The sequence below is a fragment of the Aethalodelphis obliquidens genome, unplaced genomic scaffold (genome assembly GCF_003676395.1).
Source record: "Aethalodelphis obliquidens isolate GAN/ISIS:26980383/991018 unplaced genomic scaffold, ASM367639v1 scaffold10, whole genome shotgun sequence".
NCBI lineage: Eukaryota > Metazoa > Chordata > Mammalia > Artiodactyla > Delphinidae > Aethalodelphis > Aethalodelphis obliquidens.
In genome coordinates, this window is record NW_020837954.1 from 12,119,602 (window position 1) to 12,145,913 (window position 26,312).

The 26,312-nt window shown below is 37.8% G+C and overlaps 1 protein-coding gene and 2 pseudogenes across 8 annotated transcripts in view; 2 read left to right on the plus strand and 1 right to left on the minus strand.

Moving 5' to 3' along the window:
- The window catches only part of RALGAPA1 (Ral GTPase activating protein catalytic subunit alpha 1), a 220,725-nt gene that overhangs the window by 188,556 nt on the left and 5,857 nt on the right, over positions 1-26,312 (minus strand). The gene's annotated exons all lie outside the window — the stretch shown is intronic.
- LOC113622678 (lysine-rich nucleolar protein 1-like) lies at positions 3,804-5,521 on the plus strand (annotated as a pseudogene).
- Positions 18,704-20,972, plus strand: LOC113622679 (E3 ubiquitin-protein ligase RING1-like; annotated as a pseudogene).

The following is a 26,312-nucleotide window of genomic DNA, read 5'->3' on the forward strand; positions in this document are numbered from 1 at the left end:
AAGATCCCTTTTGACCCACTCTTAAAGAAATGAAAATGAAAACAAAAATAAACAAATGGGACCTAATGAAACTTAAAAGCTTTTGCACAGCAAAGGAAAACATAAACAAGATGAAGAAACAACCCTCAGAATGGGAGAAAATAGTTGCAAATGAAGCAACTGACAAAGAATTAATCTCCAAAATATACAAGCAGCTCATGCAGCTCAATATCAAAAAACAAACGACCCACTCCAAAAATAGGCAAAAGACCTAAAAAGACATTTCTCCAAAGAAGATATACAGATTGCCAACAAACATATAAAAGGATGCTTAACATCAGTGAGCAGTAGAGAAATGCAAATCAAAACTACAATGCGGTATCACCTCACACCACTCAGAATGGCCATCATCCAAAAGTCTACAAACAATAAATGCTGGAAAAGGTGTGGAGAAAAGGGAACCCTCTTGCACTGTTGCTGGGAATGTAAATTGATACAGCCACTATGGAGAATAGTATGGAGGTTCCTTAAAAAACTAAAACTAGAGCTACCAGATGACCCAGCAATCCCACTAGTGGGCACATACCTTCAGAAAACCATAATTCAAAGAGTCATGTACCACAATGTTCACTGCAGCACTATTTACAATAGTCAGAACATGGAAGCAACCTAAGTGTCCATGACAGATGAATGGATAAAGAACATGTGGCACATTTATACAGTGGAATATTAGCCATAAAAAGAAGCGAAATTGAGTTATCTGTAGTGAGGTGGATGGACCTAGAGTCTGTCATATAGAGTGAAGTAAGTCAGAAAGAGAAAATAAATACCGTATGCTAACACATATATATGGAATCTAAAAAGAAAAAAAAAATGGTTCTAAGAACCTAGGGGCAGGATGAGAATAAAGACGCAGACATAGAGAATGGACTTGAGGACACGGGGAGGGGAAAGGGTAAGCTGGGACGAAGTGAGAGGTTGGCATGGACATATATACACTAACAAATGTAAAACAGATAGCTAGTGGGAAGCATCCACATAGTACAGGGAGATCAGCTCGGTGCTTTGTGACCACCTAAAGGGGTGGGATAGGGAGGATGGGAGGGAGATGCAAGAGGGAGGGGATACAGGGACATATGTATACGTACAGCTGATTCCCTTTGTTATACAGCAGAAACTAACACACCATTGTAAAGCAATTATACTCCAATAAAGATGTTAAAAAAAAGAAGAGAAAAAGGTAGAGGAAACAGATGAAATTAATTTGAATATATTATATTTAACCAATATATCAAAAATATTATTTCAATATATAATAAAAATTATTAGTGACATAAAAAAACCCTTAAACACAAAGTAAAATAAAAATTATTCTCTTGCTTTCAAAGATTCGACATAGGCACAGAGGAAATGAGGAGATACAGTGAAAAAGATAATCTTATAAACAAAGATACAATGTCTGATTTAAGAGCAACATCAATTCTGTTTTATCAAACATACCAGAAGCATAGAGACATAAAGATAAGGCAAACAGTTATAATCACTTATGTTTACTTAATAGTTTACTTTTGCATAGATAGCACTTTTACAGTTACACAAACATATCTTATTCATTCTCCATGAATATATATATATATATTTTTTTTTTCGATATGCGGGCCTCTCACTGTTGTGGCCTCTCCCGTCGCAGAGCACAGGCTCCGGATGCGCAGGCTCAGAGGCCATGGCTCACGGGCCTAGCTGCTCCGCGGCATGTGGGATCCTCCCGGACCGGGGTACGAACCCGTGTCCCCTGCATCAGCAGGCGGACTCTCAACCACTGCGCCACCAGGGAAGCCCTCCACGAATACATTTTTGAAATAGGTATATTATTTCCACTTTCTGAGGAAATTAAGCCTGAGAGAAGTTAGGTAACAAGTCCAGGTCACACAAAGCTATTAAACAGTTCCAAATCAGCTTTTCTGATCCCTCAATCAACACCACCATATTAGCTACACTTCAGGCAGTACACCAAAGCATAATATAACCTTGTGGCCAATTTTAATCAAATTCATTCTGAAAGAACGGTATTTTTAAAGAATTATTTGAAAGCTACACAGTCCTGTAGAGGCTGAGATAGATACTCTGAAGTTTTAGGATAGTGAAAATTTTTAGTTTGCTACTTCATGACCTCTTGCCTGAATTTTATTAGTAGCCTCCTACCTAATCTCACACCATTTGAAGGCCACTTTTTATCCGTCCTCCACATATTGCTACCAGAATAATTTACCAAACCTGAGTCCAACTACCGGTATCACTCATCAGCTTAAAATACTTAAGGCATTTCCCACTGTAAACAGGATAAGCCTGGGTTCCTTCACATGATATACAAGTCCTATTTTTCTTCCCTAACTTCCTAATATCTGTCCACTACCCACTACACAGTAAGAAACTAAATTATGATACATCCATACAAATGAATAGGCAGCCACTAAAAATATTCATAAAAGAACATTTTAATAAAACTGAAAAACATTAAGTATAGTTTAAAAAGCAAGTTATAAGTAGGTAATATCAGCGAGTTAGTGGAATAAGGAACTCTGAAAATCTTTTCCTCCATTAAAAACAGCTAAACAAAAGCAAAAACAGTAAAAGTCAACCTTTTCATAGACCTGGAAATTAATCAAAAGCTCGCAACAATCAAGCACATTTTTTCAAGAAAAATGGATGAATCTCAATAAGAACAGTTAGCTCTGTGGCATTTCAAACTTACTGTGTTCCCATTCCCCATCCTCATCTCCACAGCAGCCTTAAAAACCAACAGCCCAGGATCACAGTGAGAAACAGCAGCCTATGGGTCACTGGAGGAGTCAGAACAGAATTGGAGTTCTTTCAAAGCTTCACTCTAAGAGAAATGTCATTATTTGACTTATCTAGCTGCTCCTTCGAAAATCCAGCTTGCAAAGCTTGTCTTTATTTGAGTAACTCAGAACTCACACAGGGCAACAGCTTTTCCCCTGGAGACATTTGTGGAAAACAATCAGTGGCAATTATTTAACACCACAGCTGCCTGAGGCAGCAATCACTGATGAGGCAAACAACTAACCAAAAAAAAACTTAAAAGGAAAAATATAGAGAATGTGCTATCCATAGGGAACTTTAAAGAGCTACGACATATTAAGGGGAGTATAGAAAGCCATGAGCTGAGCTGCAAGCATACTAAGGAAAGTCTGGAAAAAGATTTAAACTTTCACCTCTGTCTGATCTTGAGGTTACACAAGAAAGATGTGAAGGCTAAAAAAGTATTGTAAACGGTTTCTTGAATACTGACAGTATGTCCCAATACACACAGAGAGCTCCTTCGCAAAGACTAGGAAACTTACTGACTCCAGGCTTGTAAGGAAGTATCCGTGCAGGCATTAGCTGACCACTAAGTTGAACGAGTAAAGAATGTGGTGGTCACATAGGAGAAAGAAAATACACTGCACATAGTTCAGGAAAGTCATTAAAGAATCACACAGCAACAATAACAACAGAAACAACAAACCCTGGGGGAGAGGGAGAAAGTGGTTTCCAGAGTTGCTGTATTATTTAAAATGTCAGTTTTTCAACAAAATTACAAGACACACAAAGAAATAAGAAAGTATGCCCCTGCCGTGGTGCAACTAAGCCCGTGCACCACAACTGCTGCGCCTGCGCTCTACAGCCTGCGAGCCACAACCACTGAGCCCACGTGCCACAACTACTGAAGCCACATACCTAGAGCCTGGGCTCTGCAGAGAGAAGCCACTGCAACGAGAAGCCCATGCACCGCAACAAAGAGGAGCCCCCACTCATCGCAACTAGAGAAAGCCTGCGTGCAGCAATGAAGACCCAAGCAGCCAAAAATAAATAAGTAAATATAAATAAATTAAAAAAAAAAAAAAGGAAAGTATGCCCCAGCTCTCACGTGGAGGCAGGGAAGTTTGGCCTTTGGGAATGATCACTAAGACTCAGAAAGGAGACCTGGGCCTTGGGCTCCCAGAGAAAAAGAAGAAAAAGAAGGTAGTCAAAGAACCAGAGACTCAATACTAGGTTTTAAATAGTGACAATTACTTCAGAGAGGTTTGTCCCACAAGAGCCATACCACCCTCGAAGAATGTGGTCCAAGAGCAGGCACCCAAAATGCCTCTAGTGAAGAAAAAGAACTGTCATAGCCCTGTGAGGAGCCCCTAGAACCTGAGGCCACGTTACATGCTGGACGGACTGAGCTGTCACCCAGCCGCAGGAAGCAGGCACTTGGTCCATCCAAGTCACTCAGTGGGGAGAAGAGGAAGTCCATGTCCCCTGGCTTGAGGGTGAAGACCTCCCCAGACCCCATGCAGGTCGAGGAGGTAACCACAGCTGGCAAGAAGCTCAAAAAACACAAGAAGGAGAAAAAGGCCCAGGAAGCTACAGCCTTCTCAGCCAGGGACCCTTGGTTCTGAGAGGCCAGGGATGCTTTGTACACTTGCTCAGTTGGGAAAGATGGCATCTGGGAGCAGGCAGCCTCGGGACAGAAACAGAAGTAGGGGAGCCCCAGGGAACACAACGTGAAGATGAAGCAACATGAAGATGAAGGAGAAAAAGAAAATCCACCAGGAGGGAGATACCCCTCCTGGGGCACCCTGAGCTCTCCAGGTCCGGGTTGAGCAGCCCTAGGAAAGAAAGTAAAAAGAAGCCAGTCAAAGTTGAAGCTCCAGAATACATCCCAACAGGAGATGGCCCCAAGGCTCCTGTGAAGAAGAAAATGAAGTCCAAGAAAAAAGCAGAGCAGGCAGACATTGAGGAGCCAGCTCTGAAGAGGAAGAAGAGGCAGGAGAGCAGAGTAGGAGGAGAACCTTGGGATGAGGAGCACAACACGGACTTGGAGGTGGTGTTGGAAAAGAAAGGCAACAAGGACAACGCACACATAGGCCAGGTGCGGCCTGGTCCTCATCCCTCCAGTGCATCTTCCCTCCCCTAGATGCACACTCGCCTACTGCCAAGCCACAAGATCCTGGTCCCAGAGGCGTTAGGGACTCCAAAGGCCACCAGGCCAGCCTCTGCCACACCTCCAGCAGCAGGGAGCCCGTGGTCTCCAACACTTCATGCCACGACTTTGGCTGAGGGGCTTTCTGGTCCTTCAGAATCCCAGGCTGAGGCTGTCCTCCTCGTAACTGCTGCAGGGGGAGAAGAGGACACGTGCTCTGCCTGACCCACGCGTGACCACCTCCTCGCCTCCACTCAGGAGCATTTTTTTTTTGCCTTTCGCAGCTTTATATAAATATAATTGACATACAATAATCTGCACATATTTAAGGTGAACAATTTGATGAGTTTTGACATATGTATGCATCCAGGAAACCAGCAACGATTAAGGTAATGAACATACCCATGATTTGCAAAAGTTTCCTTGTGCCCCTTTGTAATCCATCCCTTCCTTCCCCATCCCCAGATAACCACTACTACTCTGTCACTATGAAGTAGCTTGCATTTTCTAGAATTTGTATATAATTGGGATTATAGAATATTTACTCTTTTTTTTTTTTTTTTTTGCGGTACGCGGGCCTCTCCCGTTGCAGAGCACAGGCTCCGGACGTGCAGGCTCAGTGGCCATGGGTCACGGGCCCAGCTGCTCCGTGGCATGTGGGATCTTCCCGGACAGGGGCACGAACCCGTGTCCCCTGCATCGGCAGGTGGACCCTCAACCACTGCACCACCAGGGAAGCCCTACTGTGTTTTAAACTGGCTTCTTTCACTTAGCATAACCATTTTGAGATTTATCTATATTGTTGCATGTATCAATAATTTGTTCCTTGTTATCAGCTGTCCAATATTTCTAGCATTGTTTGTTTTGATGTTAAAAACATTTTCAATTCTCAGTTGAATTGCCTAGGCACCTTTGTAACAAATCAACTATGACCAAAACAAAACAAAAGCATGCCCCATGTACAGGAGAAAGATCAGTCAATAGAAACTGTCCCTGAGGAAGAACAAACATTAGATCTACTAGGCAAACACTATCATCTGTTTTAAATATGTTCCAAAAAATAAAGGAAACCATGTCTAAAGAACTAAAGGAAAGTGTGAGAATGGCACCTCACCAAGGAGAGGATATCAATAATGAGGTAGAAATTATGTTTAAAAAAAAGAGTTTAGGGCTTCCCTGGTGGCACAGTGGTTGAGAGTCCACCTGCCGATACAAGGGACACGGGTTCGTGCCCCGGTCTGGGAGGATCCCACATGCCACGGAGCGGCTGGGCCCGTGAGCCATGGCCGCTGAGCCTGCGTGTCCAGAGCCTGTGCTCCGCAACGGGAGAGGCCACAACCGTGAGAGGCCCGCGTACCGCAAAAAAAAAAAAAAAGAGTTTAAAAGTACAATACAAAATGAAAAGTTCACTAAAAGCTCAATAGCACATCTGAACTGGCAAAATAAAAAAATTAGCAAACTCAAAAGATTAAGTTAGTTGAGATTATCCAGTCTCATGAACAGAATTTAACAATAATGAAGAAAAATGAACAGAGCCTCAGAGACTTCTGAGTCACCATCAAATGCAGCAATACACATACAACAGGAGACCCAGGAGAGAAAAGAGAGAAAGAGACAGAAAAATTTCAAGAAATAATGGCTGAAATTTTTCCAAGTTTCATGAAAAACATTTATGTGGACATTTAAGAAACTCAATAAATTAGAAGTAGAATAAACTCAGAGACCCGTATCTAAGCACATCATAACAAAACTGTCAAAAGATAACAACAAAAAGAATCTTGAGAGCACCAAGAGAAAAGCAACACATCACTTAACAAGAAAGTCTCACTAAGAAAAATATCTGATTTGTCATCAGAAAACAGGAAGGCCAGAAGTCACTGAGATGACATAGTCAATGAGCTTAAAGAAAACACCTGGCAACCAGGAATTCTATACCCAGCAAAACTGTCCTCAAAAATTAAGGCAAAATTAAGGCATCCCTAGGTACACCAAAACTGAGAGAATTTGTTGCTAACAGGTCTGCCCTATAAAAATTACTAAAGTGAGTCCATCAAGATGAAATGAAAGGATTCTAGATAGTAACTCAAATCCACTGTAAAAAACACTTTGACCTGTAAATGAAAAAACAACATACCAAATATATGGCACCCCACTAAAACAGTGCTTAGAGGTAAATTTATAGCTTTAATAAACACCTTGATGCAGGTCTCAAAATCAATAACCTAATGTTCCACTTTAAAAAACTAGAAAACAAAAAGCAAAAGCATGCGGAAGAAAGGAAATAATAAAGATTAGAATGGAGATAAGTAAAATAGAGAAAAGAAAAACAATACCAAGGAATCAATGAAACCAAAATTAGTTCTTTGAAAAGATAACAACATTGATAAATCTTTGGCTAGACTATCCAATATAAAGAGAGATATGATTCAAATTACTAATCTGGAAAAGAGAACATTACTACCAATCTTACAGTAATAGAAAATATCTTAAGGGGATACTATGAGCATTTGTTGTTAGCAAGTTAGGTAACCTATATGGAATGGACAAATTCAAAGAAAAGACATAAAATGAACTACCAAAACTGACCCAAGAAGAAATAGAAAATCTGAATAGATCTATAAAAAGTAAAAAGAAGGACTGAGTAATAAAGAAAACTGACCTCAAAGAAAAGTCCAGGCCCAAATGGCTTCATAGGTGAATTCTATCAACTCTTCCAAAGAATAAAGAAGAGAACACTTTCAAACTGTATCAGTGAGGCCAGTATTACCCTCATTCCAAAATCAGACAAAAACATTACAAGAAAAGAAAACTACAGACCCATATTCCTTATGAATAAAGACACAAAAATCCTCAACAGAATACTAGAAAACTGAATATGGCAATATATTAAAAGAATTATACATAATGACCAAGTAGGATTTATCCCAGAATGCAAGGTCAGTTCAACATACAAAAATCAATCAATGCAATACACCATATTAATAAAAAGGTCAAAACCTACGTGATAGTCTCAACAGACACAGAAAAAGTACTTGACGATAGTCAACTTCCCTTAATGATAAAGAAACTCAAAAAGTTAGGAATAAAAAGTAATGTCCTCAAACTGATGAAGGGCATCTATGAAAAACCCACACCTAACTTCATACTGACTGGTAAAAGACCAAAAGTTCTACCCTTAAAAACATGAACAAGACAAGGATGTCTGCTTTTGCCACTTTTATTCAACACTGTACAGGAAGTTCTAGCCAAAGAAATTAGACATGAAAATAAATAAAAACCATATACACTATAAAGTGAGAAGCATTACATCTCTATTCACAAATGGTATGATTTTGTATATAAAAAATTCTAAGGAATACACACACAGAAATCTATACAAGTTAATAAACAAGTTCAGCTAGGTTGAAGAATACAAGATGAATATACAAAATCAATTGCCTTTTTACCCACCACCAATGAATAATTCAAAGTGAAATTAAGGAAACAACTTCATTTACAAAGCATGAAAAGAATAAAATACTTGGGAATAAATCTAACAAAAGAAATGTAAGATTTGTACCCTGAAAACTATAAAACATCAGTGAAAGAGACTAAAGAAGATCTAAACTAACTGAAAGACATTCTATGTTCATAGATAGGAAGACACAATATTGTTAAGATAGCAATATTCTCCCAAATATATCTAAAGATTAAATGCAACCTCTATCAAAATCCCAAGTGGCTCTTTTGTCGAAATTGAAAAGCTGATCCTAAAATTCATAGGAAAACACAGGGGACCCAGAATAATCAAAACAATCTTGAAAAAGAAGAACATCAAAAGGTACCAGCTTCCAGTTATAAAATAAATAAGTCATGGGGAATGTACAGCATGTGTGACTACAGTTAATACTGTATTACATATTTGAGAAGTGCTAAGAATAGATCTTAAAAGTTGTCACCACAAGAAAAGAAAAATGTTGTAATTATGTATCTGGTGACAAACATCAACTATACAAATATCAAATCATGTTGTACACCTGAAACTAACATAATGTTATGTATCAATAATACCATAATACGTCAACTGAAAAAAAGAGAAGAAAAAGAAGAACAAAGCTGGAAAACTGACACTTTCCAGTTTCTAAGCTTACTACAAATTACAGCGATCAAGATAGGGTGGTGCTGCTATAAGGATAAACATACAGATGAGTGGAATAAAGTTGAGAGTCCAGAAATAAACTCTTACACTGATGGTCAAATGATTTTAAACAAGGGTATTAAGACAACTCAACAGGGGAAAAACAGTTTTTTCAACAAATGGTGCTGTGACAACTGAATATCAATATGCAAAAGAACGAAGCAGGATCACTACCTCATACCATATACAAAAATTAACTCAAAATGGACCAAAGCCCTAATTGTAAAAGCTAAAACTATAAAACTCTTAGAAGAAAACATGATCTTGGACTAGTCAACTGTTTCTTAGATATGACACCAAACTCACAAGAAACAATAAAAAATAAACTGGACTTCATCAAAACTCAGAATTGTTTTGCCTTAAAGGGCACTACAAAAAAAGTGAAAAGACAATCTACAGAATAAGAGAAAATATTTGCAAATTGTATATCTGACAAAAGAAACAATAACCCAATTAAAAATAGGGAAAGGATTTGAATAGACATTTCTCCAAAGGAGGTATACAAATGGTTAATAAGCACACGAAAAGATACTCAACCTCATTAGCCATCAGGGAAATGCAAATCAAAATCAAAATGTGATACCACTACCCATCCACTATGATGACTATACCCAGAAAGACAGACAGTAACAAGTGTTCGGAAATTACAATGCCTTCATACATTGCTGGTGGAATATAAATTATGCAGCTACTTTGGAAATGGTTTGGCAATTCCTCAAAAAGGTAAATATGGAATTAACATATTACCCAGCAATTCAACTCCTACAACAGTATATACCCAAGAATTGAAAACATATGACCACACAAATGTTCATATCATTATTCATAACAGTAAAAAAGTGGAAACAACCCAAAGGCCATCAACTGATAAATAAAATATTGTATATCCATAGTTATTATTAAGCCATAAAAAGAGATGAAATACTGTTACATGCTAAAACAGTGATGAACCTTGAAAACATCATTAAGTGAAAGAAGCCAGACACAAAAACCACATATTTTGTGATTCCATTTATATGAAACATCTAGAGTGGTCAAATACATAGAGATAGAAGTAAATTAATGGTTGCCAGGGTTAGAGAGTAAGGGGAAATGGGGAGTGACTACTAATGGGTGTAGGTTTCTGTTTTACTGATCTATCTCTTTTAGCCAGCCTAATATTCAACTCCTTGACATCCCGATTTGTGAGATCTGCCAGACCCTATCTGACTAACTAAATCTGAAAGCTAGAACTTCTTGGCTAGTCTGAAAAGAATTAATCTGAAAAGAAATAGAATTAATGGAAATCAGACTGAAAAAATATTTTTTTCCTAAATCTAGAAATTGCAAACTGTTATATCACCAATTAGAGATGTTTACTTCAAGCAAATGTACCACCTTCACTTTTACAGAGCCAAAGATTAGCCAGCTCCTAGTATACAACTATTATATAAAATAATGTCTTCTTTGTTTTTTTTAATTGAGTAGTCAGACAATAGGAAAGCAATCAAAATACAGTACTACTAATGTTCTGGATTCAGTTCTATACCTCCAAAATAGAAAATAGTTTCTCAATTCATATCCCTAAACTCAAAGGCATCCTTCTGAATACTGAAAATAGTTAAACATATGCATATTTTAAAATGAGTAAGGGGAAGTAAATACTATTACACTAGGAAAAGAAAATATACTTTAAAACAACAGAGGATAAAAGCAGAATGAGTTAGAATGGGAGAAGTTAATTTTAAACACTGTATAGACCATGCTTCTCAAATTATCTATAAAGGGACAGGTTTTTTTTAATTTTTTAAATTCCAATTCAACACAAACCAAAGCTTACAATAAATTACTAGAAAATAAAGTGAAAAGCACCTAGAATGGTCTATACTCTATTCAACGAGACAAGTCCTTAATCACACGATTGGATGTCACAGCATTATCAAATTGAGATAAGCTTCTCAACACCTCAATTTCTGCACTTAACATGTTACAGACCTGTAATAAACAGCCGGTAAACTAGCACCAGTCTGCAGGCTACATTTTGAGTAAGAGTAGTACTGACTGGGAAGGAATGATGCAGAGGTTTTGATGTATAGACTGAGTAGCCTTGATACTGGTACGGGAGGTGAGAAATCTGTTCCTGCAATGAATTCACCAATAAAACATGATTTCAAAAGGTAGAATGATATAGTCAGAGAAGTGGCATAATCTCTACTTCCTAAATTCTCATTAAAACCTGGTTACCAAATCTCATAAATCATCTCCCCACATTATCTCCCACATACTCAATCCTTTCTATTCACCTTGCCATTAAATCGTAATTTCTAGGGTGAGGCCTGATATCTTTATTTTTTAAAAGCTTGGAAGACCACTGCCTTCAACATTCCTGCATTCATAGCTGTGCTCTTATCATTACCTTCCCCCAAACTGCTCTTCTTCTACTTCTATCTACTGAGATTCTAATAATCTTTCAAGGTACACCTCAAATGACCCAGCTTCATGAAGCTTTCTCCAAGGCCTCCCATTTATATATGATCCTCTGTCTTTAACACTCATAACATGTTTCATATTTGACATGACTCTCTTACTATACCATCAACTTCTTTATTCCTTTGCAGTTGCCCAAAACCTAGCAAAGCACTATATATAGTTATTCAAATGGTTGCTCAGATCTATTATTTTCAGATTTTTAAAGAAATAAACAGAAGCAAAGATGAATACTTATTTTTCTTAAAGACAATTTTCAGATTTTCAAAGAAATAAATGGAAGCAAAGATGAATAATCATTTTTCTTAAAGACAATTTACAAGAAATGGCATGATTACAAGAAGCAGCTTACAGTAACAACCAACTTGCCTCTAGAAGGCCCTAAGGACAACTGATGGGAAAAAAAAAAGACTGGGAACCTTGAAGCTACTGATTTGAAAAAATTCAGACAATGACAACAAATTTTTGGTAACACAAATACACCTTTTACTAGCTATGCTACTTTAGTTTGGGGTGGTGAAGCAAAGAATAATTTTGCTAAGCAATGCAATTTAAAGATTTCTTTATGTTTATGCAAAATAAAATACCAACAATGAATTTCATTTCCTTTCATTCGTTCAATTCTTTACTTTCCCAAAATATAACTTTTAAATAAGTCTCTCTCTAACTTACCCATTTTTAATAGGTTAAAGACTGAAAATAAAGTACAGAATCTAGACCATTATCAAGTTATTCAGAGGTTTGTACTCTATTTTTTAAAAACAAACTTTGCTTGACTTTGAATAGGTCATAATATCTGATTCAATTTTATCATCTTTAAGGTTCCAATTAAAATTTGAATGTTTTAAATTCTTCCATAAATTCTGTGTTTCAAATGCATTTTTTTCATGTAATCTTCCAATAATACCTGAGATGTTACTATTTTAATTTTACAGACAGGCAAAGTATCTATAAAGTGTTAAGTAGATAATACAGCTGAGATCAGAACACAGATATTATGACTTTCCCCACTATATCACCCTGCTTACGAGCCATTTAATACTCAAGTTTCCGTGGGGATCAATTACTATTTGCCACACTGGTCTGTTGAAAAACTTAAGTCAGGTAACACATGTGAAATGCTTGGTCCAGAACCTGTCACATATAAATGTTCAAAAATATTAACTCTTATTTCCAATATATGACAGCTGCTTCTATAAAAATGTTTATTCTTTAAAAACTTCCCAAAGATAATGAAGAGATGGACCATTATTTATTAAGTAATTATTAGAATGCTAACAATTCCTGAGAATCATAATGTTCAACTAAAGGAATATACCTAAATTCTAAAATCAACCCCCAAATAATATTTAGATTAGTTCAAATTTTTCACTATTCTAAACAACACTGCAGTGATCCTACACACTCATCCACTTACTTCCTTAGAAAAAATACTAAGAAGGACTTCCCTGGTGGCGCAGTGGTTAAGAATCTGCCTGCCAATGCAGGGGACACGGGTTCGAGCCCTGGTCCAGCGAGATCCCACATGCCGCGGAGCAACTAAGCCCATGTGCCACAACTACTAAGCCTGCACTCCAGAGCCTGCAAGCTACAACTACTGAGCCCAAGTGCCACAACTACTGAAGCCCACGCACCCAGAGCCCATGCTCTGCAACAAGAGAAGCCACCGCAATGAGAAACCTGTGGACTGCAACGAAGAGTAATCCCCGCTCACCACAACTAGAGAAAGGCTGCACAAAGACCCAACGCAGCCAAAAATAAAATAAATAAATTTATCAAAAAAAAAAAGAAAAAATATTAAGAAATGGAAGTGCTAGTTTCAAAGCATACACATATGTACATTTAAATTTTTGACAGTTAACAAACTGCCCTCTAATTTAGATTCAGCCAGTAATGTATGAGAGAATCTCTTTCCATATTTCATAAATTTTTAACAGTCCATAAATTAAGGAAATTAACTTCTTTAAACGTTGCAAGTGTTTCTTGCAACGTTTGTTCTGTTCGTCTTTTATCTCTGTTAATGATGGGTTTTACTATTAGAAATTTAAAATGTTTTATAAAGGCAAATTTACCAATCATTTTCATGACAATTTCTAACTTTGCTGTGAGTTTTAAGAGTTGTCTTCCTTATCCCAATATTTCAAATATATTTGCTTAATTTGCCTTCCATTTTATACTGAAGAATCAAAATAATGTAGAACAAATTCTGTTATAAGATATAAAGTAGTGATCTATAAATGTTTTTATCCAAATGAACATTCTTTCCTCCTAATCTTTATCTAAACCACCATTTAATGAAGTGGTCACATGTGCTCCTTCTGCAGCAAACAGAAGTCATCCCTTTTAAATTTAACATCCTTTTTAAATGTATCTATTCTTTTTTGTTTTTTTTGCGGGGGGGCCCACACTGCACAGCATGCGGGATCCTAGTTCCCTGACCAGGGATCGAACCTGCGTCCCCTGCATTGGAAGCACAGAGTCTTAACCACTGGACCACCAAGGAAGTCCCTAAATGTACCTATTCTTGACCATAAAAAAGATGTGCAAATCTTTCTTAGAGAAAAATATAAATTTTTTTATTTACAACCTTTAAGGAAAGCCTAATTAAATAAATGGAGACCCCTTGGGATAGGAAGAATACAGCTGATCCTTGAACAAGACAGGTCTGAACTGCACGAATCCACTTATACATGAATTTTTCTCAATAGTAAATACTACAGCACTACACAATCCACAGTTGGTTGAATCTGTGGAGGCAGAAGCAGCGATATGGACGGCCGACTATAAGTTACATGTTGATTTTCAACTGTGTGGAGGGTTGGTGCCCCAACACCCACGCTGTTCTAGGGTCAACTGTAGATATACTATAGACGTCAATCTCCTTTAAATTAAACCTATAGATTCAAGGCAATACAATTTTTAAAATCCTAACAATATTATACACAGAATTTAACAAGCTGATTCTCGAATTCATATGGAAAAGCAAAAGTACAAAATACAAATAGATTTATATTAGCCTCCTGTGGCTGCTGTGACACATTAGAGCCACAGTATTCTGTTCCATCTCCACATCTCCTTCTCCTCTGTGTCTGTCTACAAGTCAGTTTATTCTGTTAGATTGGGGGGGGAGTGGGTGGTATATACTTCAAAGATGACATGCTGTTGTGCTCACTAGACATAAGTTTTTAAAAAATTAGATGTTATATAAGGGTCATGAAGATTTCTTTCAGTAATGGTGAAGATTATCTCATAACCTCTGCCATAATGCCATAAACATTTTTCATGTAATGTCCCATTTTTTTGTTTTTCTTTGTTCTTCTGTTTCACATAGGACAGATTTTAGATTCTGAGCCAGTTTTTTTGCACAGGTCCTTCAGGTAACCCAAGGATTCTTTCTGATCAGAATACTGACTTTAAACGTTTTTTTCTACCATTCTTAATTGAAAGGAAGTTACTCACAGAAGAGCAACTTCACTCTCCTCATACCTAATATATTCATTCATGAACTACATAATATTTACTAAGCGCCTTTCATATGCCAGGCACTATGCTGAGTCTAGGGATATGAGGTTGAAGAGACATGCTTCTACTCTCCGGAAGGCTTAAGATACAGGCATGCAAATAAGTAATTACACTGTAATAAAAAACCAAATTACTAGAAGTAAGTAGGAAAAGTCCCTATACCTACCAGATGATAAGAGAAGACTTCACCAAAGCTCTACAGATTTTCCCCTGAGACTGAAGGAAGAGTAAAGGCTTTCAGGTATAAGTATGATTTTCTTTCCCTGCTTTTTCTTTAATACAATTGCCATTTTACATAATATAGTATTAGGTGCCTTCTTAATAGCATCTGATCTACTTTCTCACTGCACCAGCGGGCTTCCTAGAATACAATTCTTATTATCACTCATATTCATGTAATACTGCTCTTACGTGAAGTATACCTAACTCATGGTTGGTCCATAATTAATGGATAGTGGTATTTTCTAAAAATGCATTAATGCACACATCCAAACCATATTAAGTTTTCAATTTAGAGTTCATACAAAGTCTACTTCCTTTCTATAGTAGTTATAGCTCCAGACTGCAGTTTTGAAATCCAATAAGTGGGATTATTATTTTGTTGTTGATACTTCTTTCTTTCTTCCTCCTTCCTTCCTCCCTCTTATTCTTTCTTTCTTAATAAGAAGGTTAAAAGAAATGGGTTATTAATGACAGTACAGTAAATAACATTAGCAAAAGCACAGGCATCACAGAAAGTGACGTCTCATTCAGTATTACTGAAATGTAAAATACCAGAGAGGGGTAACAAGAGGTTGAAGAAGATAATGTGACTAAGGTAAATTTATTTTTCTTTTTCTACCACATTGTCAAAGATGCAAGTTTCATGTCTTAGTAACCTGGAGATGACGATGCCATTTACACAAATAGAAAAAAAAGAAAGAATGAAAACAATTTAGATTGTGTAGACATTTGATCTTAGAAAGAATAGATCTAACAAACATACTAATCGCCTATTTTTCTATTCTCTCCAAAATCTATTTCTACTGCATGATCCTTCTAAAAGACACATTAAATAATATATGAACATACATATATATACAAATTGTGATTGAATTTAGAATCCAGAAAAAACAATGTTTTAACCAAAAAAAAAAAGAAAGAAAGAAAAAGGTATGCTTTCTTTTCTAGGACACTGAAAACTTGTAACCCAACATGTTTCTCTTTTCACTTTGGCTGCCAGGAAATCTAAGAATCAAATTCAATGCCTTATAGCTATAATCAGCTCATCTCTGGAACCTGATAATGTTACCTTTAAGTAATGGCTCTTCGGTTGCTTGTTTTATCACTAATTGTTCTATTCCACATTTTATTCAGTCCTATAAGCCATGTAAAATTCTTTGGATGCAATAAAATCCTTAATGAAAGAAACATTAATGCAAAAATGGCTTACAATATTTTGAAACAGCTTGTTTTACTAAGCAAATTAATCAGTAATATTGTTTATGTAAATAAACTGCTCAGTAAATCACTTCTTCATAAATACACAAAGATAAAACATTTCAATGAAGTCAAATTAATTTTTTAAATCAGTAAGAGTCAAATTAAAGACTATAGTTTATACAAATTAAAGAATATAAAGAGTCTAATGACATGTATATAGGATTACTTGCTAACTTTGCCCATCAAATCCTAAGAACATATTCAAATATCAAGTTAGTTTATTTTTATAGGCAGTTTACACTTCACAATGACTCCTACACATTTTCAGATTTCCAGGCATATCCGTTCCAAGTTAATCTACACCACTTTCAAGTTATTTACTTAATGAACATATATGGTACTTGTTTCTTTTATACATTACTTTTTATACCTAATGAACACTAGGTTATTTTTTTCTAAGATATTTTATTTTATTTTTCTAAGATATTTTAATCTGATTTTCTTTCTGAAAACATTAATATATTCAGATTGGAGAACAATTAGATATTTTTCAGATATAATCAATAATCAACTGATCATAAATTTCTTCTCTGAATGTAAAAAAGTAAAAATATGGGGGCCGAGTTGCTTTGTATGAAGCCAATTTTCAGTCTCATTCATTTAAGAGAACCTCTTATTATCAGCATCTAATGTCCAGTGTCTTGAAAATTGTTGTTTATGTTTCAGGGGTTTTTTTGTTCTTTTGTTTGTCTGTTTCAAGCAGGTACGAACATCAGATAAGGAAAGTCATTCCTGACATATGGCAAACAAACGAGGTATACCTTCAGCTACTCCAGTTTAATGTCTTAAGAGTTTCCAGCCCATGGTGAGAGGAAAGGGAATCCAGGTAGAGCCAGTGGAATCCATGAGTTGAGAAAATGAGCTGATAGTGCAAGGAAACCAAGGTAATTAGAGGCCACAGGACAGAGCACCAAAGAGGAGAGAGCTGTATACAGTGAGATCCTCGAAGACTGGAGAGGGTTCTCTTTCAGTATGATCATAAATAGTTGCAAGGAAACTTCCCAAGACAGGAAAAAGTACTATGTGAGAGAATATGAGAGAACAGTACCAGATACTCACATAAGCTGGGGAACAGCACCTGTTCCCAAGAGTGGGGCTACAAAAAATCCCTCATACCTGTGGGCACTGAATAGAATACTCAGGAAGGTATTGCCTCACAGTAGGTAATAGTCATCCCTAGATGGATCCACTCAACAAACCCTAAAAGCAAGACCTGAAATGATTAAACTGTTTTCAAGTAATTTAACTGCATCCCAGTAAAAAGCTCAAGAATTTATAGGAATACAAAAATATCCAGAAGCTAAGAAGGTAAAATTCAAATATGAGACATCCAAAGATTACTCAGCATACAAAGAGGCAAGAAAACAACCCAGGATGAGAAGAATAATCAACTGATGGAACTGACCCAGAATAGATAGAGATGTTAGAATGAGCAGAGGATATTAAGTTATTTTACTTGTATTCCACATGTTCAAGAAGCTAAGAAGATATACAGACAATATAATTTTATACATACACACACACAAAATGAACTAGATAAAAACTACATCTGAGATGAAAAATAAACTAGTGGGATTAATGGCAGATTGCATGTAGCAGAAGAGACTAGTGAATTTGAAGAGCAGAAATAGGAACTACTCAAGATAAAACAGAAGAAAGAATCTAAAAAAATGAAAAGAATATCAGTTCTTTTCCAAAAGCTATGAGTCCCTCCAATATACTAATAATACTTCCTAATATATGAACCTGATATTAATACTTTTTAATATACTAATAAATGAAATAAATAAAAGAATAAATAAATAAAAGTAGGGAGGGGAGAAATAACTGGGAGGAAATGTCCCAAAATTTTCCAAACTTTATGAAAACTCTAAACCCACAAATCTAAGAATCTTGATGAACCCCATGGCAAGAAATATTGAGAAAACTGCACCATGGCACATCATAATCAAACTGCTCAAAACCAATGATGAAGAGAAAATCTTAAAAGCATCCAAAAAAAACTAATTATATATATATATAAATTATATATATATATAAATTATATATATATATATATATATATACACACATACATACATACATACATACAGAGTAAGATAAAGATTACAGCAGACCTAGGGCCCCAGCGCCCGGGCCATGGCGGCGGCGGTGGCGGGAGCTGCTGTCTAAGCAGCGGCTGCGGACCGAGTGAACTCGGCCGGGGAGCCCGGGCACCGGGAGAGGCGCTGTGGTGGTGGGAGCGCAGACGGCTGGAGACTGCCTACCTCTCCTCCTCCCCGGCGGCGGAGGCCTCGTGGCGGGGGTCTGTGCCCGGTCACCATGACGACGCTGACGAATGCCCAGAATGAAAGCAAAACGTGGGAACTGAGTCTGTATGAGCTCCACCGGACCCCTCAGATGTGCCAGAGAGGTAGAGCAAGTATTACTATCTTCATTTGAAAGATAGTAAACAGTTTGAAATTACCTTCGCCGCTCCTCAGTTCCGCATGATGGGTCAGTGCATGTAAGACTCACCTTCAGAGTTTATTAAAAATGGAATTCCCGCTGGCCCCTACCTGTAACATTGCGATACAGTAATGGGATGGGACCCTAGAATCTTCATTTTTAACATGCATCCTAGAGGATTCTTATATAGGTAGTACCAGGACTGCACTGTAAGAAATTCTGTTGACCAAGTAAGTCTTCCACAGATGGAAAATCTATGCCATGCCCATCCCTAGGCCTATCACCAAATCTCAGATCCTCCTATTCCAAAGCTCCTACTCTTAGAATTCCCAATTTCCTCAAGTGGACAACGGGAGGTACCCAAATTCTGACATCTCACTGTATTTCTCAAGACTCCAAGTTCATGGACCACTTGTTTCTAAAACCCCTTTCCCCCCAACCCACCCACTGCCTTTCCACTCATCGACACCTCCAGGAAGCCATCATGGATGGCACAGAGATTGCAGTTTCCCCTCGGTCGCTGCATTCAGAGGTCATGTGCCCCATCTGCCTGGACATGCTAAAGAATACGATGACAACCAAGGAGTGCCTCCACCGATTCTGCTCTGATTGCACTGTCACGGCCCTGCGCAGCGGGAACAAGGAGTGCCCTACCTGCGGAAAGAAGCTGGTATCCAAGCGGTCTCTGTGGCCAGACCCCAACTTCGATGCTCTGATCTCTAAGATCTACCCCAGCCGGGAGGACTATGAGGCCCACCAAGACAGGGTGCTCATCCGCCTCAGCCACCTGCACAACCAGCAGGTGCTGAGCTCCAGCACTGAGGAGGGGCTGCGCATGCAGGCCATGCACAGGGCCCAGCATGTGAGATGGCGGATGCCTGGGTCAGATCAGACCACAACAATAAGTCAGGAGGCATGAGAACTGGGGGAGGGAGAGGGGGGTGGAGAGGACGTGAGCTCAGACTCTGCCCCTGACTGTGCCCCAAGCCCTGCTCCCAAGCGACCCCATAGAGGAGGCACCGGGGGAGCAGTGTAGGGACAGAGGGAGGTGGCACTGGTGGGGTGGGTGGAGGTGCCGGTTCTGAAGACTCTGGTGACCAGGGAGGGACCCTGGGAGGAGGAACCTTGCCCCCCACCAAGCCCTCCTGGGGCTTCCAGTCCCCCAGAGCCAGGTGGAGAAACTGAGCTCGTGTTCCGGCCCCACCCTCTGCTCGTGGAGAAGGGAGAATACTGCCAAACTAGGTATGTGAAGACAACTGGGAATGCCACAGTGGACCATCTCTCCAAGTACTTGGCCCTGCGCACGGCCCTCGAACGGCGGCATCAGCAAGAGGCAGGGGAGCCAGGAGGGTCTGGAGGGGGCGCCTCTGACGCTGGAGGACCTGATGGGGGAGGCGGGGAGGGTGGGAGTGCCAGAGGAGGTGACTGCTCTGAAGAGCCTGCCTTGCCCAGTCTGGAGGGTGTCAGCGAAAAGCAGTATACCATCTACATCACCCCCGGGGGTGGAGCTTTCATGACACTGAATGGCTCGCTGACCCTGGAGCTGCTGAATGAGAAGTTCTGGAAAGTGTCCCAACCACTGGAGCTCTGCTATGCCCTCACCAAGGATCCAAAGTAACCCCGCAAGGGGACAGCCAGAGGATGGGGACCATGGGGTGTCCCTGAGTCCTGGCCCACCACCCAGCTTCTTTGTCCCCCAGAGTCCCCCAGCCCGGCCAGCCAGCAAGAGGACACAAACGAGGACAAGTGGCTTTTATACAATTATCTATATCAGATTCTTCTATATTGTACAGAGTGGGGCCTGCACCCCCATCTACTGACTTTTCTGTTGCCCCCAACCTCCCATCCATGCAAGATGTTAGGAAGGGTGAAGAGCCCTTCCCTTCATGCCCTTCTACCAACAACAACAAATTTGCTTTTTTTCCTCTTCGGGGAGGGAAAAAAAAAAAAAAAAAAAGATAACAGCAGACTTCTTATCAGAAACAATGCAAGCAAAAAAACAGTGGAGTAAAATCTTTCAAGGACAAAGGAAAAAAGCCATCAACCAAGAATTCTAATCGTAGCAAAACATCTTTCAAAAAAGAAGGAAAAATAAAAACTTTTTAACATAAACAAAAGCATAAGGGATCCATCACCAGCAGACCATCATTACAAAACAAATGTTAAAGGAAATCCTTCCAACAAAAACAAAATGATGCTGGCTGGCTGGAAATATCCATCTCTGCAAAGGAATGAAGAGCGCTCAAAATGGTACCACATGGGTAAATATATATCTTTTTCCTCATTATTTAAAAGTATCTAAAAGATAACTGCTTGCTTAGACAAAACAATTACAGGGTTTACAACATGTATCAATATAAGTGAATGTATGACCAGAAAAGTATAAAGGCTGGGAAGAGAAATTAAAGTACACTCTGTAAAGTTCTTACACAACACAAGAAGTGGTAGAATATCACTTAATAGTAAGTAGACTCTGAGAAGTTGAAGATATATAAATCATACTATAAATCATATAACAACAACTAAAATAAAAGACTATAGCTAATAAGACAAATTTAAAAAATCATAAATGTATTCAACTAATATAAAAAAAGGGAAAACAGAAAACTAAGAAAAGATAAGCCAAATAGAAAACAGCAAGATAACAGACACAAACTTAAATCAAACTCAAACAAATCAATAATGACTTTAAATGTATGTCATCCAGATCTAAATGGCAAGTTATTGGTCTGAATCTGAAATGAACAATTACAAGTAATGAGACTAAATCAGTAATCAAAAACCTCCTAACAAAGAAATGTCCAGAACCAGATGGCTTCACTGGTGAATTCTGCCAAACATTTAAAGAATTCATACCAATCCTTCTCAAACTCTTTTCCATATAATGGAAACAGAGGGAGTACTTCCAAACTCATTTTGCAAAGCTAGCATTACCCTGATAACATAACCAGACAAAATCACTACAGAGAAAGAAAAAAAAAAAAGAAAAGAACGTTACAGGCCAATATACCTGGAAAACATAGATCCTTAACAAAACACTGGCAAACCAAACGCAACAATATATTAAAAGGATCATAACCATGATTAAGCGGGATTTATTCCAGGCATGCAAGAATGGTTCAAACATCACAAATTAACCAATGTGATTCACAGATTAACAAAATGAAGGTTAAAAGTCATATGATCATCTCAACAGATACAGAAAAAGCATTTTAAAAAAACTCAACATCACATTCATAATAAATACTCTCAACAAACTGGGTATAGAGGGAATGTACTGCCACATAATAAAGGTCATATATGACAAGCCTACAGCTAACATCATATTCAATGGTGAAAAGCTGAAAGAGCAAGGTGCCCACTCTCATCACTCCTATTCAACACAGTATTGGAAGTCCTAGCCAGAGCAATTTGGCCAAAGAGGCAAGAAAAAGAAAAAATAAAAGCCACCAAAATCTGAAAGGAAGAAGTATACCTGTTTCTATTTGCACATGACATGATCTTATAATATAGAAAACCCTAAAGACTCCACTAGAAAACTATCAGACTAATAAATGAATTCAGTACAATTACACAATACAAAATCAACATACAAAAATCAGTTGTGTGGAAATGTAAATTTGTCCAGTCACTATGAAAAATAGTATAAAGGTTCCTCAAAAAGTTAACAATAGAGGGACTTTCCTGGCAGTCCAGTGGTTAAGACTCCACGCTACCACTGCAGGGGGCATGGGTTTGATCCCTGGTTGGGAAACTAAGATCCCACCTCAGGCGGCGTGGCCAAGAAATTTAAAAAAATGTTAAAAAAAAAAAAAGGGGAACTTACCTTGTGACGCAGTGGTTAAGAATCCACCTGCCAATGCAGAGGACACAGGTTCAATCCCTGGTCCAGGGAGATCCCACATGCCACGGAGCAACTAAGCCCACATGCCACAACTACTGAGCCTGCGCTCTAGAGCCCACAAGCCACAACTAGTGAGCCCACACACCACAACTACTGAAGCCCACATGCCTAGAGCCTGTGCTCCGCAACAAGAGAAGCCACCGCAATGAGAAGCCCACGCACCACAACGAAGAGTAGCCCCCACTTGCCGCAACTAGAGAAAGCCCACACACAGCACTGAAGACCCAACACAGCCAAAAATAAATAAATAATTTTTTTTAAAAAAATTAACAATAGAACTACCACATGATCCAGCAATTCTACTTCTGGGTATATACCCAAAGGAGACGAAACCACTACTTTGAAGAGATATCTGCACTCCCATGTTCAGTGCAGCATTATTTACAACAGCCAAGACATGGAAACAACCTAAGTGTCTGGCAACAGATGAATGGATAAAGAAAATGTGATATATACTCATTTGTATGGACATGTGTATGTCCATACAAAGGAATATTATTCAGTCAAAAAAAAGAAGAAAATCCTGTCATTTGCTACAGCATAGGTAGACTTTGAGGGCATCATGCTAAGTGAAATAAGACAGAGAAAGACAAATATTGTATGATCTCGTTTATATGTGAAATTTAAAGACAGCAAACTCATAGAAACAGAGAACAGAATGGTGGTTGAGGCAGGAGGTAGGGGTGGGGAAAATGGGTGAAGAGAGTGAAAAGGTATAAATTTTTAGTTATAAGATAAATAAGTTCTGGGGATATAATGAATAGCACAGTGACAAAGAAAAAAAAGTCATCCAACATCTCAATTCAAAGGCCGAGATTCTTAGATTAGAATAAAAATTAAGACTCAAATATATACTGCCACCAAGAAATCCACTTTATATAAAGAAACAAATAGATTAAAAAGACAGGAAAATATATACTAGTCAATGAAAGCAGAAGTCTATATATTACTATCAAAGTAGATTCCAGAGCAAAGACTATTACCAAGGTTAAAGATATCATTTCATAATGCTAAAGAACTCAATTTATCAAGAGGAAATAATAACCCTAAATGTTTAGACACCTAATAACAGAGCTTCAAAATACATTAAGCAAAATCTGATAGAACTCAAAAAGAAATAGACAAACCCCCCCAATTACAGTCAGAAATTTCAGTCCCCCCATCAATAATTTGTAAAAACAAGGAGACAAATTCAGCAAGGATACAGGAGACCTGAACAATACTATCAAACAACTTATCCTGACATTTTTCAAACACTCAACCCACCAAAAGCAGAATATATACTGTTTTCAAGCGAATATGGAACATCCATCACGTTAAAACATATTACTGACTGTCAAATTTCGATAAATTTTAAAGAATTCAAGTCATAAAACATATGTTTTCTGACTATAATGAAATCAAATTAGAAATCAATAACAGAAAGATATCAGGATAATCCACCAATATTTGAAGCTAAAAAACACACTTGTATGGATCAAAGAAGAAATCAAAAGGGGACTTAGAACGCATTTTGGACCTAGCTGTAAATGAAAATACAAAATACCATAATTTGTGGGATGCTGTTTAGGGGAAAATTTATATCACCAAATGCCTACATTAGACAGAAAAAGGTCTCAAATCAATAACCTCAGTTTACACTTTAAGAGGCTACAAAAAGAGCAAATTAAACTAAGACTAAGCAGAAAAAGGGAATAATAAAGACCAAAGCAAAAATCAATGAAATAAAAACAGAAAAACAGAGAAAAATCAATGAAGCCACAAACTGGTCCTTCTAGACGATCAATAAAAGAGATAAGCCTCCAGCCAGAGTGATCAGGAAAGAAAGACAAATTAGGAATAAGAGGGGTGACATCATCACAGATTCTATAGATATCAAAGGACAATAACGGAGCATTATAAACAACTTTATACCTATAAATTTGACAACTTATATGAAATCGGAAAATCCCTTGAACGATACAAACTACCAATGTTCTCTCAAGAAGAAACAGATAACCTGAACAGCCCTCTATTAAAGTAGTTAAAAACCTTCCCTCAAAGAAAACTCCATATCTAGATGGCTTCATTGGTGAATTCTACCAAACATTTAAGGAAAAAAAATACCAATTTTACATGAACAATTCCAGAAAACTGAAAAGAAAGGAATGCTTCTCAATTAATATTATGAGGCTAACATTACCTGTTATAAAAAAGCAAAAACATTACAAGAAAAGTACAGACCAATATCCCTCATAAACATAATTACAAAATTACAAATGTTTTAGAGTATCAAATCCAACAATATATAAAAATGACATATCACAATCAACTTAGGTTTGCAGAGGATTGCAGAGTTGATTTAACACTTGAAAATCCATGACTATAATTTATCACATTAACAGAATGAAAAAAAATTTAAAAACCTGTTAACCTCAATAGAAACAGAAAAAGCATTTGACGTATCTAATATCTATTCTTGATGAAAACTCTCAGCAAACTAGAAAGAGAATAAAACTTTCTCAACATGACAAAGGGCATCTATAAAAACCTACAATTAACATCATATTGTATGGTAAAAAACTGATCACTTTACCCTTAAGATCAAGAAAAAGACAAGGATGTCCACTCTCACCACTTCTATTCTACACTGTGCTAGAGATTCCAATAAGTTCAAGACAAGAAAAAGATATAAAGGCATCCAGGTTAAAAAGAAGCAAGACCATCTTTATTCACAGACAATGAGATCATGTATGTAAAAAACAAAAAATCCCATGAAATCTATAAAATACTAATAAGTGCGTTTAGCAAGGTTTCAGGATACAAGCTCAATATACGAAAATCAACTGCATTTCCTTTTACTAGCAATCAGAAATAGTCATGAAGGGGCTTCCCCGGTGGTGCAGTGGTTAAGAGTCTGCCTGCAAGTGCGGGGCACACGGATTCGATCCCTGGTCTGGGAAGATCCCACATGCCGCAGAGCAATTAAGCCCATGCGCCACAACTACTGAGCCTGAGTTCTAGAGCCCGCAAGCCACAAGTACTGAGCCCACGCATCTAGAGTCTGTACTCGGCAACAAGAGAGGCCACCTCAATGAGATGCCCACGTACCACAAGGAAGAGTGGCCCCCGCTCACCACAACTAGAGAAAAGCCCGCGTGCAGCAACAAAAACCCAACGCAGCCAAAAATAAAATAAATAAAATAAATTTTTTTTAAAAATGGTCATGAAGATATCATTTACAATGGTATCAAAAGTAGAAAATATTTAGGGATAAGTGACAAAAGATGTGTAAGACCTGTAGATTAAAAAGTATAAAATGCTGCTAGAGAAATTAAAGAAGCCCTATATAAAATGAAGAAACATACCTTGTTCATGAGTCAGAG